Source organism: Aegilops tauschii, chromosome 5, assembly GCF_002575655.3.
Source record: "Aegilops tauschii subsp. strangulata cultivar AL8/78 chromosome 5, Aet v6.0, whole genome shotgun sequence".
NCBI classification, from domain to species: Eukaryota; Viridiplantae; Streptophyta; class Magnoliopsida; order Poales; family Poaceae; genus Aegilops; species Aegilops tauschii.
Genome location: NC_053039.3, coordinates 345,763,671 through 345,786,694, shown reverse-complemented (window position 1 = coordinate 345,786,694; position 23,024 = coordinate 345,763,671). Strand labels below are relative to the sequence as shown.

The window sequence follows — 23,024 nt, the reverse complement described above, 5'->3', positions numbered from 1 at the left end:
ACGAGTTTGGCCTTCAGTTAAAACAATGTGAAATAGTTTCACTACTCACGCCACCTGGAACACCATAGTGTAATGGTGTGTCCGAACATCGTAACCGTACTTTATTAGATATGGTGCGATATATGATGTCTGTTACCGATCTACCACTATCGTTTTGGGGTTATGCATTAGAGACAGCTGCATTCACGTTAAATAGGGTACCATCAAAATCCGTTGAGACGACGCCTTATGAACTGTGGTTTGGCAAGAAACCAAAGTTGTCGTTTCTTAAAGTTTGGGGTTGCGATGCTTATGTGAAAAAGTTTCATCCTGATAAGCTCAAACCCAAATCGGAGAAATGTGTCTTCATAGGATACCCAAAGGAGACAGTTGGGTACACCTTCTATCACAGATCCGAAGGCAAGACATTCGTTGCTAAGAATGGATCCTTTCTACAGAAGGAGTTTCTCTCGAAAGAAGTGAGTGGGAGGAAAGTAGAACTTGATGAGGTAATTGTACCTGCTCCCTTATTGGAAAGTAGTTCATCGCAGAAACCAGTTTCTGTGACACCTATACCAATTAGTGAGGAAGTTAATGATGATGATCATGAAACTTCAAATCAAGTTATTACTGAACCTCGTAGGTCAACCAGAGTAAGATCCGCACTAGAGTGGTACGGTAATCCTGTTCTGGAGGTTATGTTACTAGACCATGATGAACCTACGAACTATGAAGAAGCAATGGTGAGCCCAAATTCCGCAAAATGGCTTGAGGCCATGAAATCCGAGATGGGATCCATGTGTGAGAACAAAGTATGGACTTTGGTTGACTTGCCCGATGATCGGCAAGCCATTGAAAATAAATGGATCTTCAAGAAGAAGACTGACGCTGACGGTAATGTTACTGTCTATAAAGCTCGACTTGTTGCGAAAGGTTTTCGACAAGTTCAAGGGATTGACTACGATGAGACCTTCTCACCCATAGCGATGCTTAAGTCTGTCCGAATCATGTTAGCAATTGCTGCATTTTATGAAATCTGGCAAATGGATAGACAAAACTGCATTCCTTAATGGATTTATTAAAGAAGAGTTGTATATGATGCAACCAGAAGGTTTTGTCAATCCTAAAGGTGCTAACAAAATATGCAAGCTCCAGCGATCCATCTATGGACTGGTGCAAGCATCTCGGAGTTGGAATAAACGCTTTGATAGTGTGATCAAAGCATTTGGTTTTGTACAGACTTTTGGAGAAGCCTGTATTTACAATAAAGTGAGTGGGAGCTCTGTAGCATTTCTGATATTATATGTGGATGACATATTGCTGATTGGAAATGATATAGAATTTCTGGATAGCATAAAGGGATACTTGAATAAGAGTTTTTCAATGAAAGACCTCGGTGAAGCTGTGTATATATTGGGCATCAAGATCTATAGAGATAGATCAAGACGCTTAATTGGACTTTCACAAAGCACATACCTTGATAAAGTTTTGAAGAGTTCAAAATGGATCAGTCAAAGAAAGGGTTCTTGCCTGTGTTACAAGGTGTGAAATTGAGTCAGACTCAATGCCCGACCACTGCAGAAGATAGAGAGAAAATGAAAGTCATTCCCTATGCCTCAGCCATAGGTTCTATCATGTATGCAATGCTGTGTACCAGACCTGATGTGTGCCTTGCTATAAGTATAGCAGGGAGGTACCAAAGTAATCCAGGAGTGGATCACTGGACAACGGTCAAGAACATCCTGAAATACCTGAAAAGGACTAAGGATATGTTTCTCGTTTATGGAGGTGACAAAGAGCTCGTCGTAAATGGTTACGTCGATGCAAGTTTTGACACAAATCTAGATGACTCTAAGTCTTGGTCTAGATACATATTGAAAGTGGGAGCAATTAGCTAGAGTAGCTCCGTGCAGAGCATTGTAGACATAGAAATTTGCAAAATACTTACAGATCTGAATGTGACAGACCCGTTGACTAAAATTATCTCACAAGCAAAACATAATCACACCTTAGTACTCTTTGGGTGTTACTCACATAGCGATGTGAACTAGATTATTGACTCTAGTAAACCCTTTGGGTGTTGGTCACATGACGATGTGAACTATGGGTGTTAATCACATGGTGATGTGAACTATTGATGTTAAATCACATGGCGATGTGAACTAGATTATTGACTCTAGTGCAAGTGGGAGACTGAAGGAAATATGCCCTAGAGGCAATAATATAGTTATTATTTATTTCCTTATTTCATGATAAATGTTTATTATTCATGCTAGAATTGTATTAACCGGAAACATAATACTTGTGTGAATACATAGACAAACAGAATGTCACTAGTATGCCTCTACTTGACTAGCTCGTTGATCAAAGATGGTTATGTTTCCTAGCCATAGACATGAGTTGTCATTTGATTAACGGGATCACATTATTAGGAGAATGATGTGATTGACTTGACCCATTCTGTTAGCTTAGCACTTGATCGTTTAGTTTGTTGATATTGCTTTCTTCATGACTTATACATGTTCCTATGACTATGAGATTATGCAACTCCCGTTTACCGGAGGAACACTTTGTGTGCTACCAAACGTCACAACGTAACTGGGTGATTATAAAGATGCTCTACAGGTGTCTCCGAAGGTACTTGTTGGGTTGGCGTATTTCGAGATTAGGATTTGTCACTCCGATTGTCGGAGAGGTGTCTCTGGGCCCTCTCGGTAATGCACATCACTTAAGCCTTGCAAGCATTGCAACTAAAGAGTTTGTTGCAAGATGATGTATTACGGAACGAGTAAAGAGACTTGCCGGTAACGAGATTGAACTAGGTATTGAGATACCGACGATCGAATCTTGGGCAAGTAACATACCGATGACAAAGGGAACAACGTATGTTGTTATGCGGTCTGACCGATAAAGATCTTCGTAGAATATGTGGGAGCCAATATGAGCATCCAGGTTCCGCTATTGGTTATTGACCGGAGACGTGTCTCGGTCATGTCTACATAGTTCTCGAACCCGTAGGGTCCGCACGCTTAACGTTACGATGACAGTTATATTATGAGTTTATATGTTTTGATGTACCGAAGGTTGTTCGGAGTCCCGGATGTGATCACGGACATGACGAGGAGTCTCAAAATGGTAGAGACATAAAGATTGATATATTGGACGACTATATTCGGACACCGGAAATGTTCCGGGTGATTTCGGAGAAAACCGGAGTGCCGGAGGGTTACCGGAACCCCTCCCCCACGGGAGAAGTAATGGGCCTTATGGGCCTTAGTGGAGAGAGAGAGAGGGGCAGCCAGGAGGGGCCGCGCTCCCCCTCCCCCTTTGGTCCGAATTGGACTAGGAGAGGGGGGGGGGGGCGGCGCCCCCCTTTCCTTCTCCCTCCCCCCTTCCTTTCCCCCTCCTAGTAGGAGTAGGAAAGAGGGGAGTCCTACTCCTACTAGGAGGAGGACTCCTCCTCCTGGCGCGCCAACAAGGGCCGGCCGGCCTCCCCCTTGCTCCTTTATATACGGGGGCAGGGGGGCACCCCATAGACACAACAATTGATCTATTGATCTCTTAGCCGTGTGCGGTGCCCCCCTCCACCATATTACACCTCGATAATATCGTAGGCGGTGCTTAGGCGAAGCCCTACGTCGGTAGAACATCATCATCGTCACCACGCCGTCGTGCTGACGAAACTCTCCCTCAACACTCGGCTGGATCGGAGTTCGAGGGACGTCATCGAGCTGAACGTGTGCTGAACTCGGAGGTGCCGTGCGTTCGGTACTTGATCGGTCGGATCGTGAAGACGTACGACTACATCAACCGCGTTGTGTTAACGCTTCCGCTTTCGGTCTACGAGGGTACGTGGACAACACTCTCCCCTCTCGTTGCTATGCATCACCATGATCTTGCGTGTTCGTAGGAATTTTTTTGAAATTACTACGTTCCCCAACATCTTCCGCAAAGAGGAGATTTGAAATTGATGGTGCATCTTTGCTAACCTTAGTTCCAGATACTACCATTCTCCTCTGCATTAGCTAAGAGGGCAGTCAAGCCCTCCGTACATAACAAAAATAAGTACGGAGAGAGAGGGTCTCCATGCCTTAATCCTCTACAAGGTTTGAAACCCTCAGTTTCTTCCGTATTAAAACGAACTCAGTATTCCACAGAGCGAACACACTGCATAATTAAATTCACTCGGTCATATGCTCTGTGCATGTCTAGTTTGATTATACACAAGCCCTCTTTACCGGTCATTTTTTCTTTATTTTACGAAAACATTCATAAGCCACTAAGATATTATCTGTAATCGTTCTTCCAGACACAAATGCACTTTGGGTAGGGCTGATAATATCTGATAGGATTGTCTTCAGGCGGGCATCAATCATTTTTTAAATAACCTTATACACCACATTGCATAAACTGATAGGTCTAAATTGAGTTACCTTTTCCGGAGAGTTAACTTTTGGGATCATTACAATTGCAGTATCGTTCCAATCATCGGGTATAGAGTAGGTATTCACCGCCCGGAGAACCTCTTTAGTTAGGTCATCCCTCAACATAGACCAGAATCTTTTGTAAAAATGGCGTTTAGGCCATCAAGACCCGACGCCTTTAAATCACCAATATCAAATAGAGCCTTCCGAACCTCCTCTGCCATGTAGGAGGCGAGAAGAGCACTATTCATTTTCATTTGGTACTTCTCCTTTGACAAGAGAGATGACCTCGTGGTTCGGTTGGTTAACTTCTGAGGTAAAAATGTTAGAAAAGTACCCCATACTGTGATTCTTCATCTTCGTATCTTTTACCCAAACACCATTATCATCAAGCAAATTTTTTATCTGACTTTTTTTTCCTTTCTAGCTGTTGCTGCATTATGGAAAAAAGAGGTGTTGCAGTCACCATGCAATAGCCACTTTGCTCAATCCCATTGTGACCTGTATATCTTCTCTTATTCCAACAAATTTTCAATAAGGACAAGAGTCTCCTTTTGACGCGCAAGGGAGTCCGCATTTATAGGTCCCCTTCGTAGCTTTTCTAAAAAAAATAGTTTATTAATACTTTTATTGAACCCTTCAAAATATTATGATCCTAGTACATATGTAAATCCGCATGCGCCGCTCATGTACGGTCAGCAAGAGACGGCTCGATGCCCAACATCTTCGCCTGTCCCATGCCCTTTTTTTAACATCAGTACATACACAAACATTCATATACACGCGCATACACTCACCCCTATGAACGCACACACGCACATCCTACCCCTATGAGCACCTCCGAAAGACTGAGCCGGCATATCATCTTGAAATTTACGAAGTTATCGAGCACCAGGATTTGAACCCTGATGGGCTTAGGATATCACAGTCCCATGCCCTTAATTGATGAGATTTGGGAGCAAAAACTGCTTTGAGACTGGGAAGACACGTGGCATCTTCAAGAGAAGGTCCAACTTGACGAAGAGATAGAACCGGTCAGGTTGGGATCGATACGCACTCATGGCGGTTTTAACAGCGCCGCCGCCCAAGTCTCCTCTCTGTTGCAGCCTGACTGGATCCTCAGTACACCGCCGCTTCGATCCGGAATCGAATTTCTCTCGTTTCTCCTGCCTTGCGTCGGTAAGTAACCTAGCTTGTAATTTGCATCGATTTCTCTTTCTTGTTCAAGGGAGGGAGTAGATTTTTTCCAATCCAGGCATTCTTTCTTTTCTCCACGGGCGGATTGATGGCCGCATGCAGCTAAGATGCGGACGACCTACTCTACTCGCCGCCCATCCCGGCCCCTACCCGAAAGCTGATGCCGGCGGCTGGAGTTGGAGTAGGAGAAGGAGGATCTGTCAGTATGTTCATCTCCTCGAGTCCTAGACTCTTCAGGATATCCAAAATTTTAGGCCTTGGTTTTGAGAAGTTAATTTTGAGTAGAAGTTAACCACGTATCCTTCAGGACTCTCATCACGGTGAATATTTCTGTTGCCATTTGGTAAGATGTGGATTGGGGTGGGGGTGGGGATCAGTACATCCATAATCAACAAGCTGCAACCAAATCAAATCGATGATACCAAAATCGAACATAGCAATAGGGGGTAGATCTGAAGATGGGGATTGGGAAGTGTGGTCATACTTTCTTCCCAAGATGGAGAGGGGAGAAAGGAGGATGCGAGGAGAGGTGCCAGGTGGCAGGCTTGGTTGCTCGGCCATGGAGACGAGGTGGCCGTCGAAGCTTTCTGTAGAGGTGGCCAGAGGGAGATGGAGACGTCACGGCGCCGTCGGAGGGAGGTAGAGCCGCGGTGGAAGAGGTAGTATCGAGACGTCTAGCTTTGAACGGGACAATTCTCCCGACGCCGGGAAGTGGGGGTGAGCGGCCCGTGGATTTCGATGGGGTTGGGCCAAAAAAACCTCTTCCCCGCGGCCACCAAATGCGCCGCTGCAAAAACCGGGGCAGGGATTCCACGTGGGAATCACATCCGGGCAAACGACGAGGATCCTAGGCCTTGAGGCCTTGAGGGCTGCGATATCTGGGAAACGTTCCCTGGGAGCATTCTTCCAAGGGAACGCCAAACTTGCCATGCAAAAACAACTAAACTTGCCATGACAATTTTGTGGGATTTGCCACGTTCGGAAGCAAAAACTGCCATGTAGCGCAAAAAAAAAACAAAACAGAAAAAATTGCCATGTGTTCAAAAAAATTACAGTTTGTTTGATCGTGATTAGACGGCTTTGCGGAGTTATCATTTCCCCTTCTTTAAACGGAAGAAAGATGCATCCAATTATCATCAATCATTTCTCCAAATGAGAGACAAGGATAATCCAATTTACAACTTCCATACTGTTACCACATCTCTGCTTTGTAGCCTTTGAACAAGTGCCAGTGTAATTGCAGATCGTTTATTTTTGTACAGTTTGTGAACTAAACAACACATATAATGGTGTGTTTATGTTCTTCTGCAGCTATCTGAGATCGGTTAGCATCAATTGGCACTATATTAAGCTGCAGATATAGCTTATTAACCAATATTTTGGGTCATGTCCACCCCCGCTTGCAAAGACGGACCTATTCTTGACCATCCGAACGGGCGACGTGCCAAGTCCAAACGTGGTCACACAGATGATTTCATTGAGCCGTTTAGCCCCGAGGAACGCGTAGCAATCTGCACATGTGCTTTCGGCATTACATTTGTAATTTACCTTTGCTTGTTGATTGTGTTGTGTGTTGGAGCCGCAGGTGGCACAGCCAATGTGTCCCAACGACCAGGCGACCTCTTTGTCCGACTTGTAGGCACAAGAGGTCTTCTTGATCCCCGCGGCTCTCCGCCGACTTCGCCGGCTTTCCGCCTTGCCTTGGACATCGATCGGACACCACCAACCTACCGGAGCTGCAGCGGAGGCGGCAACTCGTGGCTGCGCATCTCCTACCATGACATGATCCTGGCATGGGCTCAAGTGCCACATTTCTGCGTCTACGGCAACCGGGGCGTTGGCAGTGTGGGTACATTGGAGGTGGAGGCCAAGGCAGACGCCTCTGTGCTGCGAGAGGAGGTGCGCAACTTGCTTTGGAGTGAGATTCAGGTTGTGGGGAAGGTCGAGTTCGACGTGGATGGAGAGGTGGCGGGCCTAGGGTATCTTCGCTGCAAGTTCTTCATCATGGAAGATAAGGCTGCGGATGTGCCCAAGAGCCTGTGCATCCTCCGTCAGTAGGCTGAACCTATGCCTTCTGATAAGGGTGTTATATATTCTCCCTTCTGTCACTGGATTATTAAATTTACTTTTGGAATAGCTGCTATATTCTACTTTGAAATAAAACAAACTTCAGCTGCTTTGAAATTCTATATCCCCTTTTTCTTAGTTTTCTGTAACTCAAGTACTTAAGCCATCCCTTATTATCATCTAACATATGGAAATATTTGTATTATTTTAAAGATTTGTACCAAGTAGATATTTTTCTTAGTTTTTGTACCAAGTAGAAGTGCACTAGTGCATCTATATAGGAGACCATGTACCTCCCTCTCCCAGTCTGCCATATTAGCTTGCTTTCCCCCCTTGGTTCTGTAAGTCTGATGCAACTGAAAACTGCGTACCTACCCTCTTCAAGTTACATATTGGCAGTTTTTGCCCTTTGGCTCTGCAAGCCTGATGCACCTGAAACCCAATGGATATGCTTCAAGCACTCTGGTACTGGCACAGAAATAGGACATTTCACCATCTTATGCCTAATTTGTGTCTTACCCAAGAACGCAATTTGAATGGTACCAAATTGACTTATTTTCCTTTTTTGAAATGTATCACTGGTATTTATAATTGGTTCTGTCCTTTTACTCCCCAAGCTAGGGAGTTCTGCTTCAAAATATCAAGCATGAATGGTGCATTGTAGCAGTTAATTAAATCGCAAACATATAGTGATAAGAGCACACAATTTGTTGAACAAGAAGCTTTCCGTGGCATGAAGAATCAGTATTTGCGACGCGATGAAGGACTATGCTGCTTTATGCCAACGCGTGTGAACTGAACTATTAGTGAGCATCTTTGTTTTTGGCAGGTGGAGGGCCCTATTGCGAATTCACGATGCTCCAACCAGGCAGAGGAGTTTGGACATGATGAGATTAGTGAAGGTAGATGCTAGGTAAAACCTCCCGCCAGGCCTAGACCCTCTTTGATGTCATTCGGAACATGTATTAATTCTTCATCGCAAAGGGCCTTGATGCAAATGAAATGATGAGCTTGACAACATTCTGCGGGATATGATATGATGGTGCTTGCTCTCCCCTGCAGGTGATGAAGTCAGGCTGCAAGCGCAGTCCTTCCCATAATTTAGTCACTGCCTGCTGGCAGGCGGCCTGCCGGGGAGAGGTTGAGCTTCAGAAATGCATCCAGCCCAAGTTTGCACTAGCAACAACGATCATGATTTTTAGTATGAAATACAGTATATATATACTATCATGGCGCTAGTGATCTGATAGATGAGATTGGGGAAGGACTGCTTTGAGATTGGGGAAGGCACGTGGCATCTTTCAGAGAGAGTCCAACTTTGATGAAGAGATATAACCGGTCAGTTTGGGATCGATACGCTCTCAGGAGCCCAGCCCTTGTTCGATATAGCTAGCTAGCTAGGTTTTTCGCAATGCAGGCATGCATCCCCTCTTGAGGTTCTCCTCTCTTTTCTCCAAGGGCGGATTGCTGGACGCATAGCCGACCATCCCGGCCCCTAGGCGAAAGCCTGTCGGTGGATGCATCATGCCTGCGCCACCGGCGGCTGGAGTTGGAATAGGCTCATCTCTGAGTCCTCCACTGTCCACTCTTGAGGATATTCAGAATTACCTTCTCAAAACCAAGGCCAAACAACTTCTTTAAACGAGAGAAAGATGCATATAAACTTATCATTGATCGTTTCTTCGAATTAGAGACAAGGACAATCCAATTTGAGAAACTACTTCCATACCGGCTACCGCTACCACATCTCTCTTTTGTAGCCTTTGAATGCCATTGTAATTTCAAATCGTTTATGTACAGTTGGTGCACCAAACAGCACATAAATTGTTTTGCTTATATTCTTCTTCGTGTTTCTTGTGCAGCTATCGGAGAACGGTTAACATCAGTTGACACTCTATCAAGGTGCAGACACAGCTGCTGACCAATAATTTGGGTCATGTCTACCCCCGCTTGCAAAGACGGGGCTAATCTTGACGACAACCATCCCAACGGGCGAGTGCCAAGTCCAAACATGGTCACACAGATGATCCCAATAACCCGTTTAACCCCAAGAACCGCGGACTATTCGCCATGTGTTCCTTCTTCTTTACATTTGCAATTTTCCTCTGCTGCATGATTGTGATCGCAGCTGTCAACGAGGCCCAACCTCCCGGCGTTGGCGATCTCTTCGTCCGACTTATAGGCAAAAGTGGGCTTGATCCCAGCGCCTCTCTGCCGACTTCGCCGGCTTTCCGCCTTGCCTTGGACTTCTATTGGACACCACGAACATACCGGCGCTGCAGCGGAGGAGGCAACTCGTTGCTGCGTGTCTCCTACCATGACATGATCCTGGCGTGGGCTCAAGTGTCCTACCATGACATGATCCTGGCGTGGGCTCAAGTGCCACATTTCTGCGTCTACGGCCACCGGGGCATTGACAGTGTTGGTACCTGCCAAGGCAGACGCCTCCGTGCTGCGAGAGGAGGTGCGCAACTTGCTTTGGAGCGAGATTCAGGTTGTGGGGAAGGTCGAGTTCGACGTGGAAGGAGAGGTGGCGGGCCCAGGGTATCTTCGCTGCAAGTTCTTCATCATGAAAGATAAGGCTGCAGATGTGCCCAAGAGCCTGTGCATCCTCCGTCAATAGGCTGGACCTATGCCTTCTGATAAGGGTGTTATATGAGTGCGGCGAATCTGCACCCGGGCTCAGCTGCACCCACGCTCACGGAAAAAATCAAAACAAATACAAAAAAAATTCAAAAAATTCCAATTTTTTTTGTGTGGTAGATAATTAGATGCGTGAGGTTCGCTGAAAAATTCAACTCGTTTGGACATTTGAGCAAGTCTGTGCAAAAAAGACAAAATCGGGGTCTGTAAAAAAGTTTACTGTTCATGAACTGTTTTGACCCGATTTGTCTTTTTTGCCGAGACCTACTCAAATATCCAAATGAGTTGAAATTTGGTGCGGACCTCACGCATCAAATTATCTACCACACAAAAAAAATTTGGAATTTTTTGAATTTTTCTAGTATTTGTTTTGAATTTTTTACTGACCGGGAGCAGCTGAGCCCGGGTTCCAGGATGAATTATCGGTGTTATATATGCTACCTTCTGTCACTGGATTACATTTACTTTTGTAATAGCTGCTATATTCTCCTTTGAGATAAAACAAACAACTTCAGCTGCATTTTTTTCCCATGGTTATTTTGTTCGGAAAATGCTAGCTCAATCCTCCGTGCAAAAATTCAGAAATTCAACGGGAAGTTTCGCCATACTGTGTAGGCTCCAGACTTGCATAACAGTACGTGTATAGCCTAGTAGATCACTGTGGAAATAAGTTCAGTGCGCATCAAAGCAAGGTCAGGCACGAAACGCATGTTTTCTCAATAATAATGTTAGTATGTAATTCACAGTTCTAGAACATAACTGTTGACGAAAAAGCAGAGTATATTCCATGGGTCTTTGTTTTGGTTACATGATTTTTACTACAGTTCGATGAGAGCAAAATTCTACTTCATATCATACATATCTGCCATATCTAGCTTGATATGCTTGCACCCTTTTTGTTATTGAATATCTATTTCCACTTTTCTAGTTATTACAATGCTCCTAATTCTTTTGGTTGATTTTGTTTACATCAATTCAAAGTACTACTGTGAATGATTCTTTTAGAATATGAGTTACATGTTTATCAATTGGTGGCTTCAAGTATGGCTTTCAAAGAAATCCATATATTAACAAAAGCGATGGAAAATTGTATATTTGCATTTGATTTACATAATGATGTGTAGACTTTTCCTTTGGGAAAATGGGACGTTTATTAATTATTTGTACTGTATAAAGGTGACACAACAACCAAAATGTTCAGTCGATACAATTGCCTTATCATTCACATTTCAGACTGGTAAATGTTTAGTTTTATGAAATTCGCCCATGCCGAGTAAATATTATTTAATAAATGCCACATGGTTTCATACTCCAAGCCATCTCCTTAACATATCTATTTTCTCTTTCATGCATATTCCCTTCAGATATGTAATAGTATAGCCCATAATCAAATGATATATTTCCGGATTTTTTTTGTTCCCTCAAATCAGTGGCGGCGCCACGGTAGGGGCGAGCATGGTCGGCCGCCCCGGGTAGCCGAAAATACGTATACAAAAAATACGGTTCATTCTTTCAGTACATGGGCCAATATGTGGGGATTTGCACGGGAGGCACAAAAGCCCAGTCCACGGCCTAAAACCAGTTAGCACGGCCACACGACACCCAATCCTTCGACCTCGTCGTACTCGTACAGGAAGACCAGAACATCCCCAATCGAGCGGAGCAGCAGCGAGAGTAACCTAGCCGTCGCCGGCTCGCCGCCACAAAGCTCCGCCTCGCCGGGCCGCCGCCTCGTGGCCGAAGAGCTCTGCCTCGCCGGGCCACCGGCCGCGGGCACCTATGGGCGAACGGAAAGAAGCAACGGTGCCGAGCGTGGCCTGTGTGGGAGGAGGCAGCGGCGGCAGTGGATCGAGATCGAGCTCATGCAAACGCGCATCTGCTGTTTGCAAAATCAGCAAGCGCAGCCAGCAGGTAAATAGTCCAATCCATTCTTTGCTACTGAATCTCAAGCTCCTGTTCCTTCAATTTCTAGCCAATTTTTGAACAGGGTCAGTACTTGACATGGTGATTTTGTAATGTAGGGGATCTTTAAGAAGATGAAGCCAATTGCTGCTTATTTTGGAACTCCACCATCTAATGAATTTCAAGCTCCTGTTCATGTTCCTGAACCTGATGCGAACATTTTATCCACTGAAGCCTCAGATGCAAACATTGTAGAAGATCTAGTTCCTGAACCTGAAGTGTATAATGAGGGCTCTCATGATAACACTTTACAAACTTCTATTCTAGGATTTAGTTGCTTCGTTTTGTATTAAAAGGGAGATACCAGTGCCTAGTATGGATGAGAATATACCAGCAAGGGGTTACCCAAGGAGTTCCCGCAAAATGGTTAGTTGCTTCCATCACTACAAAGTTGAAATATTCAATGAGGTTCTTGACAGAAACATAGCTGAGATGAATCACCGGTTTAGTGAAACTTCAACAAGGTTATTGATATGCATTGCTAGTCTAGATCCAAGAGACTCATTTGGCAGATTTAATCATGAGAACCTACTTGAGCTTGCATCTATGTACTCAGTCGAGTTCGATCCAGAAGAACAATATCATTTGGATGGTCAACTCAAGATATACATTGATATGATGAAAAGGTCTGATGTTTTTTGCAGTTGTGGCAGTCTCGCTAATCTTGCTCTCAAGTTGGTTGAAACTAAGGAACATTTACACTTTCCTTTGGTTTACCGGCTCATCACACTTACTTTGACTTTGCCAGTAGCGGCGGCATCTGTTGAAAGAGTTTTCTCAGCCATGAATATCATTAAAACAGATTTGAGAAATAAGATATCTGATGATTGGTTGAATGATATGATGATATGCTATGTAGAGCGAGATATATTTGCTGGAACTGATGACAAGAAGATCATAGAACATTTTCACAGCTTGAGAGACCATAGAGGCCATCTACCCAACCCTCCCTGTATACTTACGACTTAGGGTAAATACTTCTGTTATCTGTTTCAAACTATTTGTCTACTTATTCCAATACATGTATTGATATCAGCTTGTTCACCTGTTGTAGGTATCTTTTAGTCATGGAGTTGGACATTTTGGGCCATGGAATGAATTATTCAAGCAGCGGGAGTCCAAGTTAGTAGTTATGTGTGACGTTTATGTTATATTTTGTGATTTTAGGTGGTTACAACCTAGTTCTCGAGAATCTTGAAATGTTCTGAATCATTGGTCATGTAAATTCTCGAGTGCATCTAGCTTCATATTTGAATTTTATGGGATTTGGTTCAACGGACTTGCATTCGTCGATCAATTTTTTTATACCTTCAATGTTTCGCCCCGGCTAAGTTCAATTCCTGGATCCGCCACTGCCTCAAATGGCTGATACATTACAGTTTACAGGTTCCTTATGGTGTTGGTGTTTGTTCAGCTCAATGCCACCTTCAGTTTACATTCATGTCTCATGAATACTCCTCCTTGGGGCATGGAATGTAAAGTGCGCCGATGTCTTTCTGGTTTGGGGATAGATGCTGTCATTTATATTGTTTATCCAATGTGTTTCTGGTTTGAAATAGCTGCAAGAATAGTTGATGTTCAGCATTCAAGCATGCATGTGTAATTACAATCAAACAATCTTCTATAAGGCTAAGCACTTGATACTATTTCTCTAAACATATATCTTCAGTTTACAAATGTAAGAATTATTACACTTTTCTTTGGTTAGAATTATACTACATGATTGTTCTGGTGCTGATAACAATTCTAGCCTAAAAGGTTTTCCCTTGCTGAGTGGATCAAGTATAGCCTGTTCTGATCATCCTTTGGGTTAATTAGTCTATGCTGGCTAGCTTAATAATTTGAGTAAAATAGACCATATTTTGTCCTACTTATGAGCCTTGTCATTTTGCAGACTTCAGTTATTCTGATCGTGGTGGACAATCCAAGCTAATACCTGTTTGGGTGCATTAACACCGAAAGGCTCACATTTTAGCTTGAAATTTCTTTGTTTTTTCACACTGATGTACGTCTAATAAACAAACAAATTGTATTATACCGGGAAAAGTCTTATCAAATTACTTATATGTTTCTTCATTTCATGTTAGCGATGTGCTCTAATTAAGCAAATATGGAGATACCCTACAATATACTAATTTTGCTGACTTTTCATCATACCATCAAAGGTTCAATACTCATGTCTTCCTTTTTCATGGTTTTGTTATTTCTCACGACATAAACCCTTCTTGCAATACTATAAATTCCCACAGCAACGCGCGGGGTATCATCTAGTTTTAAAAAAAAATTATACGAATCTTCATATAAGATCTCATGAATATAGCATCACTGATACAAGTCCTTTTTACTATGCTTAATAGTACTAGATGAGATCCGAGAAGAAAGACCGCTTTCCCCCGGAGAGAAAAGAGAAGAAAGACTGCTTTGAGATTGGAAAAGACACATGGCACCTTCCAGAGAGGGTCCAGCCATTTTTTTTCACTTGGAAGCATCTCCAACAGGCGCACAAAAACTGCTCCGCGCGCTAAAATTTAAGTTTTTTGACTACGGACAGTTCCAACAAAAACTTAAAAAAGTGCACGCGCAAAAAAGATTGGGCACGCGTTAAAAAAGCTATCAGAAGCTGCAAATTTGGGGCGCCGGATTACGCGCGCTTCATAATTTGCACTGCGTGTTTTTTGGCATCTGCTAAACCAACGTTGGGTTCGGCGGACTAAAAATGCTACACTGACGCGTTAAAACTATTTTAGCGTGTGAAATTTTTATGCGCCCGTTGGAGATGCTTTGAAGGGAGATGCTCTTAAGAGATAGAACCGGTCGGTTTGGGATCGATACGCACTCAGGATACTTGTTCTCTAGAAGAACTGAATGACACATAAAAGCGCGCCGCCGCCCAAGTCTCCTCCTCTATTGCAGTTGCAGCCTCCGGCTGGATCCTCAGCCCACCGCCGCTTCGATCCGGAAGCCAATTTCTCTCCTTCTTCTGCGTTGGTAAGTAACCTAGCCTGAAATCTGCATCGATTTCTCTTGTTCTAAGGCAGCCTAACCCAGCCCTTGGTGGATATAGCTAGCTAGGTTTTGTCCAATCCAATCCAGGCCAGGCATCCTCTCTTTTCTCCACGGGCGGATTGCTGGCCGCATGCAGCTAGGATGCGGACCCGGCCATCCCGACCCCTACCCGAAAGCCTGGTGATGGATGCGCCACTGGCGGCTGGAGTTGTAGTAGGAGTGGACTCAGCTTCCACGATGACCTTCACTGATAAACCTGACATGATTGTGAATTCTCTGCCCCGATCACCTTCATTGGCACAAACAAATCTGCAAGAGGTTACCTTACCATCAAATTTGCTCACATTGTTGTACCCCTTCCTCACATCAAAGCCAGCACGACCACCATATGCTCTCCAAAGCAGCCAAGCCTCCTCTGAACTTTTAAATAACATGCCAACTTGAGGCATCCCCTTATCAGATTGTGCCATTGCACACCACCAAATTTATCTGCCATACATGTATAATCAGTTGATCAAATTGCACAACAATAACAAATTTTGTAGATGGAAGAAACTTGAAAGAATTACTGCTAAAGAAAGAATTACTACAAATTGCAGAGCCTTATACTGTGTACTGTACATATATGTATACTGATCATTCAAATTTTTACTACTGGTGAAAGGATACTGCAAATTGCACAGCCTTGTGCTGTGTACTATGTTGCACAAGCATGTAACTACTACAAGTCACATTAGAACTGACCATCTGAACTTCTTCTGAATTTATAGCTGAGATCAGAATGCGTGAAATCTGTAGAAATCATGGGCACTTTGAGCTTGCCAGTGTGTGGGTTGGTCGTTTGGTGGTAGCAGGGGCATATCTGACGAGTGTCCATTCTGACTGGTGCCAGGAGGGATGCAGATGCAGCGCTTGCAGGAACTAAAATCAGAATTACCTCCGGCGGGCAGTGGCTGCAGGTTCACAGCGAATTCTTGGGAAGATTACGCGGACGGACATCCTCTGGTGCGGCACGGCCATCATCCCTCGCCTCCGTGGCGGCGCGACCTTCACCCCTCACCGCGGCCCCTCCTTGCTCTCCAATGGACGTTGTGCGAGGCCCTGCTCCCTTTCCTCTCACGGCGGCACGACGCGCTCGACTCCCTCTGTCTCCTCGGTCAGCTCGCCCGTCAAACCCTGCCTCCGTCGAGCGGTGCAGGAGAACGATCCCACCCGCGCACAAAAACGGCTCGCCCCACCTCTGTCTCTCCTGAAAACTACCTTTGGAACTGTGTAGGCTTCAGACTTGCATAACAGGTACTTATCATATACGTGTACGTGTCTTGCCTAGTAGCTCACTTTGGAACTGAAAGCTTGGTCATCTGGAAGGAAGGTTCTACTCAGCTGTTGGACTAGTCAGAGGGAGTTCCTTTCAGTTCTACTCTGCTAATTTTGCTAGTCTAATTGATGATACCCTGTACACTGAAGCTTCAGTTAGTTTTTTCAGTTACAAGCTAGTCTTGGCTGGACCTATGCCTTCTGATAAGGGTGTTATATATTCTGATTTGAAATAAAACAAACAACTCTAGCTGCTTTGAAATTCTGTGTCCCCTTTTTTCTTAGTTTTTTGTAACTTATAAGTACTTAACAACATCCTTTATTATCATCTGACATATGGAAGTATTTGTATTGTTTTTAAAGATTTGTACCATTGTCTTGAGCCAAGCAAAGAAGTGCAACAGTGCATATATACTTGGAGACCATGTACCTCCCTCCCCCAATCTACATATTGTAACTATTTTTCCCCTTGGTCTATATAGCTACCCTCTTCAAGTCTACATACTAATTAGCTGTTTTTTCCCTTGGATACACCTTACCGAAATAGGACATTTCACCATCTTATGCCTAATTTGTGTCTTAACCAAGAAAGGAATTTGAATGCCAAATTGGCTTCTTTTTCATTTTTGAATTGTATCACTGTTAGTTATAATTTGGTTCTATTCTCTTACTCCCCAAGCTAGGGAGTTCTGCTTCAAAATATCAAGCATGAATGGTGCCTTCGTGTCGGGCGCCACTAAAAAAGGTCAGCTGAGTGAAATTTTTTTAGGAGCAGTTCATTTTATGAAATGATTTCATCCACGGGTTAAAATTGTCAAATTTGCCGTATTTGCGACACGTGAAAGGACCATGTTACTTTACGCCAAATCACCAATGCGTATGAACTGAACTATTAGTGAGGTTCTTTGTTTTTGGCAGGTGGGAAGGCCCTATTGCGAATTGCGATGCTCTAACCAGGCAGAGGAGTGGGACATGATGAGCTTTGTGAAGGGAGATGCTAGGTAAAACGTCCCACCAGGCCTACACCCTATTTGATGTCACTAGGAACATGTACTAGTTCTTCACCACGAAGGACCTTGATGCAAATGCTTAGACAATATTCTGCAGGAACTAAACTAGACAGACCATCTTTAGTACAAAGTTGTACTAAAGCAACAACAATTAATATGGGTCGGAGGGAGTAACACAATCTTACTATTACTTGTTGGAGGCCCCCAACGAAGCATCTACATTAATCCTCATGAGGCATGCTAGGAAAAAAAGGTAAACCCTATAAATTCTCACACAAAACAGAAATATTTGGCCATCAATTTGTCATACAGTCATTTGATCCATTCTGTTTTTTCATTCATTTTTTTTGAATTTTCTGTTTTTTCATTCATGATTGAATATTCAGGCGCTGTGCTCTTTCCGCAGCGTACCGTCCAGCAGACGAGGGTGGTAAACGTGTTCCAGTGCTTCAGCCTTGAGGCGCTCCGCCGTGCTCAACCACCAGTTGGAGAGGCTCCCCGTCCCCATGTTCTTCATACCATGCTGCAGTGAAGGGCATGCGTGAGAAATGGCAAGCTACCAGCAGGAAAAAGGGCGGCCAACCTCTTCTCTTGTCAAGCACATCAGGATTCATAGGGGCAGTGGCGGAGCTACATAGAAATTTTTGGGCGGGCCAAGGTAAAGAAGAGCACAATTTTTGGGCGGGAACTTCAATTCTGACATGAACATGTGTGCTTGCAAATAGGTGCAGGCACGACGGGTACCTCTGAAAAGCACCAAGCTGGTCGGCCAGTATTTTCTGGAGTGTGTTGGGGAGCTCGAGAAGCAGCCTCTCCATGGAGCAAAGCCGCGCAACAAGCACCATGAAAATAGCAAAAACATAATACCAAGTTTCAACACGCAACTTAATAAATAATTGTGCTAACCAGGACGACGCCATATTTTCTTTGTTTCTTGAACTCTGTTGGTGTACTTGAGCACATATGTGCGTACTTTTACACCCAATAAATTATGGAAATAATAAAAACGTTCATACTGTCACGCTTTTGTGTAACCTCATGATATCTTGACCTTTGTTGGTGTACTTGAGCATATATGTGCATTTTTTAATAAAAAAGCTTTCGCCCCGCTTTATATATAAAGCATAGACCAACAGTGCCTGATACAACCACACTCACCCAACACAAACGCGTACACACCCAAGGCTGGATACATAGGCGCTAAGCGCAGCAACACACTCCCTAGCACTACAAGAGCCGCCGGGGGCTTCAGCCGTGAACACCATCGCGAAGAAGTGAAGCCGCATATGACGAACCGTGGGCTCCAAGGCGGCGCCTTCAAGAAGGATACGACATCGGAGCGCCGCCACCGCCCGATCCAAGGATCAGAGTTTCCCTTGGAGCAACACGACGGGCAATGATAGCCGCGACGATGCCTTCAAGAAGGGAGCGATCTACGCCGTCGCCAGTCTGTCCGAAGATAGAGTAGGTTTTCACCCCGGCCAACCCTCACCGCCACCGAACGCCACACCCCGGCTACCATGTCGCCCACACGGCCGTGGCAACCGGGCAGCACCGAGGCACGAGCTCTGCCCCGGAGCACTGTGCCACCACCACCAGGGCCGCCGCCCCGGAATCCAAGACCTTGACACCAAGTCCCCCGAGCCCCACCGCTACCCCAACCGCAGAGACGGGCGGAAAGGATCGGCCTTCCGCACCCCTGGCCGGTCCCAGCGCCGAGACCCAATAGGCCGGCCACAACAAGCCTCCATCGAACTGTCCTGCTACACCGGGCGCGAGACGAGCGCGGTCCTGCTACACCGGGCGCGAGACGAGCGCGGTCCTGCTACCGGGCGCGAGACGGGCCGGTCCTGCTGCCGGGCGCGAGACGAGCACAGTCCTGCTGCCGGACGCGAGACGGGCTGGTCCTGCTGCCGGGCGCGAGACCAGCTCGGTCCTACGGCACCGGGTGCGAGACGGTCGATGGACCGCAGCCGGGAGAAGGCCAGCCCTCCGGCGAGAGAAGCGAACGGACACCGAGGAGAGGGGTCGGAGGCCGACACAGGCAACTTACAGACGAGCCGACGCCAGAACAATCTGGCCGCCGCCGCAATCAACCTGCCACCACCACATCACCTGCGCCTCCACGCCCTGGTCAGAACCACCCGAAGCCCCGCCACCCCGCACCGGAGCAGCAAGGACACCGGCCGCAACACCACCACCTCCACAGGGTCGCCAGCCACCCCCGCCACCGGAGACCATAACAACCACCGGATCTGGGCCAGGACGCCCAGATCCGCCGCCAGCACGCCCGAGTCCACCAGACCCCACGAGCCGCGGGGGGGGGGGGGGAGTCGCCGGCGGGCCACAAGGGCGCGGGGCGGAGCGCCGGAGCAGGAGCTGGCCGGGACCCGACGCCGCGGGCAGGAGGGAGGCGGCCCGCGAAGCCATCCATCCGCGTGCAGGGGAGAACCGCCCCGCCGCCGCCTCGGCCACGCGGCCTTTGGCCGCCGGCGCCCCCGGCGGCGGCGAGGGAGGGGGAGGCGGGGCGGAGGGCCGGAGGAGGAGGCGCTAGGGTTCCCCCCCCCCCCCCCCCCCCCCCGGCGCCCGCGGGAGCGCCTCGGGAGGGAGAGATGTGCATTTTTTACACCCATCAAATTATGGAAATAATAAAAACGTTTAGATTTTATCTACTGTCGCGCTTTTGTGTAACCTTATGATATCTTAATACAAATCACTGATTTAATGACATTGATCATGTTATTTAGGAATGCAATTGTTTCCTTTTACTCGAGCTCTCCCTATATGGTAGGAATATATCATTAACTAGATGATACCTCGCGCGTTGCTGTGGGAATTCTTAGTCTATAAACATGGTGGTAGATAAATTGAACAACTTTTTGCATAGTGTACTTACATACTTAGATAAGAAAATGGCAATGGACACAATACTTGATTTAAATATAAATATTGGAAAACGTGAATTATGCATTCTATTTTTTTTACTAAATACAGGGCAGGAGTAATTTCATATGGCTTACATGAGTAACAATGTATATATTATTGTAACTTTTTCTCGTAAATCAATCTTCATATCTGCATGCTTATGATCTACTACACAAAAGTTGACCATTGTAGTTGCTTGCATTACGTGGCAGTGAGTGATGGAGCTCCAATATCAACAAAAACAAAAATCCTTTCTCTCTATATTTTGCCAAAGAATACAAATTCTCTTGTCTCAAAGCATTTGTCTGAAAAGAGCATGTGTACTTATCACAAGCACCGCGGACTGGCTTCAATCACCACATTCGGTTTTTTTCTCCCTGCTCCGTAATCCAACTAGGTCTGGCTTCTCCTGCTAGGCTAAGCTCCGCCCCGCTGGCCACTCTGGCCGCGGCGGCCACCGCCCTCCGCGCCCCCCCGGGTCGCGCCGCCCAATCACGGCCACCCATGCCGGCTCCGGCATCGCCCCGGACTCCCGCCCCCCACCGGCCAGCCTTCAATGCCCCAGGCCCGGGGGCGGATCTGGATCCCCTGGTTCTTCCGTTGCGCCTACCTCACCCCGCTCACCGGTCGCGCTAGAGTGGGGGACGCCCCGCAAATCCTGCTGCGGGGTGCCGACCTCGAGGGCGGCCCCTCGCCCGGACCGTTGGCTCTGGACTCGACACCCCCGCCAGAGCAACCCCGGCTTCGATCCATCGTGGTTGTGCCCTCCCCGCCACCTGTTTCGGAGCCGACCGCCATTGAAGAGGGATGGACTCGCTATTAATCCCGCAGGAGCAAGAAGGCCAGCAAGCGCCCGCCAGGCAGCTCAGGGCACCGCCGAGGGCCCGGATCTGGACGCCCCTCCCTCACCAGGGCGCGAGGCCTTCTTAAGCAAGTTCAAGGGCCTCTGTTTTTGCTGCCTCAGCCCTCACCACCGCCTCGTCGACTGCCACGATCCACTCCATTGCATCATCTGCAAGCTCCCTGGCCACATCGGTAGGGAGTGCCCCAAGAACAAGAGAAACCGAAGAGAGGGTGAGTCGCAGGCCTATCCGGTGCGGGACCGGCTGGTTTTCCCCGCCCCCGCCTGCCCTTCCCCGCCTCAGATGGCCCCGACGAACGCCCCCTGCATCGACCACGGGCGCCGGCCAAGAACCAGCCACAAGGTGATCGCCTCCACCCCGGAGATGGAGCAGCAGATCTTCCTCCTGCAGCAGCATGCGGTGGTGGTCACCGCGGTGAGCAAGCTGCACGAGGCCAGCCCCCTCTCCATTGGTCGGGCCATCGAGCGGGAGTTCCAGATCCCTGCGCACCTCCTCCGCGTCACCAGCCATGACCCTGAGGATTTCTTCATCCACTTCACCATGCCGGCGCACAAGGACCTCGTCGTTCGACGTGGCTCGATCGCGGTGGACGGTGTCTCCTTCCTCCTGGAGCCGTGGAGGGAGGACACGCACGCGATCCACGACACCTGGATGCTGGTGGGCGCGAAGGACGCGCTGGGCGACAAGGTGATCATCGACCGCCTTGACAGCCGCACCTTCGAGCGCGCGGACACGAAGCTCTTCGCCGTTTGGGTGTGGGTGTGGCAACTCCACCGCATCCCCACCAACCGGACGCCGTAGAAGCACGAGCGGGGCGCTGGCAGGGTGGAGGAGATGCTCGGCTTCTCGTCGCCGAGCAGGGCGGTCGCGCTACCTCCCAACCTGCTTCGCTAGGACGTCCTCTTGCACATCGATCGCGTTGAAGACTGGACGCTGCTGTCCCCCCGCTCCTCGCACTCCGGTCAGAGCAGCCTCCCCTCCTCCTCCGACGACGACCGCCCGTACCCGCACTACCCACACGCGGGTGGCTGGATGTCACGCGTGGAAGACGGCAGGCCATCACAGGACCAGGGGCAGCGCCTGCGCCCTCCTGCTCAGGTGGCGTCCTCGGGGCTGCAAGGGCATGCCCTTGGCGGGCCACAGTCGCGGCCATGACGGTGACGACAGCCAGAGGAGGTCCTGGAAGGACACGCTCCTGGGGCAGGGCCGCGGCAAGGAGCCGACCGCGCTCCTTCCACCCCCCACGGAGCGCCACCGCAGTCGCACACCCACCTCGCGCCACAGCCGAAGCCGCCCTCGCGACGGGTGCCTGGGCCATGCTGCCAAGGCGGGCAAGAGCGGGTCCCGGGCCGTGTCTTCTTTTGGGACGGCCGCAGCTCCGGCTAACCCGCTGCTGGCGCCGCCCCGGCACCTGCCCAGGGCGTCGGGGGCCACGAACGACGACGACCCGGTGGTGGCCTTCTTCGACGAGGTGGGCAAGGAGCTGCCCCCTCCGCCGCGGATGGACTTGAGGACGGCCGCGGTAGACAAGGCGGCCACGGCCATCGTGGACAAGCCTCTCTGCTTCGAGGAGAATGCAGACGAGGCCAGCAACAACGAGGACGACATCGACATGGGCCTGGCCCTCTCCC

The 23,024-nt window shown here is 47.6% G+C and overlaps 3 long non-coding RNA genes across 4 annotated transcripts; all 3 read left to right on the top strand.

Annotated features, from left to right (window-relative positions):
- Window positions 1-4,587: 4,587 nt before the first annotated feature.
- On the top strand, window positions 4,588-7,879 carry LOC141023418 (uncharacterized). 2 transcript variants are annotated; one of them, XR_012184836.1, is made up of 2 exons: window positions 4,588-5,582; window positions 7,186-7,879. It is a non-coding gene; the product is annotated as an uncharacterized lncRNA (long non-coding RNA). The 2 variants fall into 2 exon arrangements; XR_012184835.1 differs by having other exon boundaries at window positions 6,912-7,879.
- A 3,862-nt stretch (window positions 7,880-11,741) lies between these two features.
- LOC109751392 (uncharacterized) lies at window positions 11,742-13,551 on the top strand. The gene is made up of 3 exons (XR_002230106.4): window positions 11,742-12,221; window positions 12,332-13,242; window positions 13,327-13,551. It is a non-coding gene; the product is annotated as an uncharacterized lncRNA (long non-coding RNA).
- A 1,374-nt stretch (window positions 13,552-14,925) lies between these two features.
- Window positions 14,926-18,612, top strand: LOC109751393 (uncharacterized). Its single transcript, XR_002230107.4, has 5 exons — window positions 14,926-15,260; window positions 16,171-17,340; window positions 17,514-17,596; window positions 17,703-17,858; window positions 18,012-18,612. It is a non-coding gene; the product is annotated as an uncharacterized lncRNA (long non-coding RNA).
- The last annotated feature ends 4,412 nt before the right edge of the window (window positions 18,613-23,024 follow it).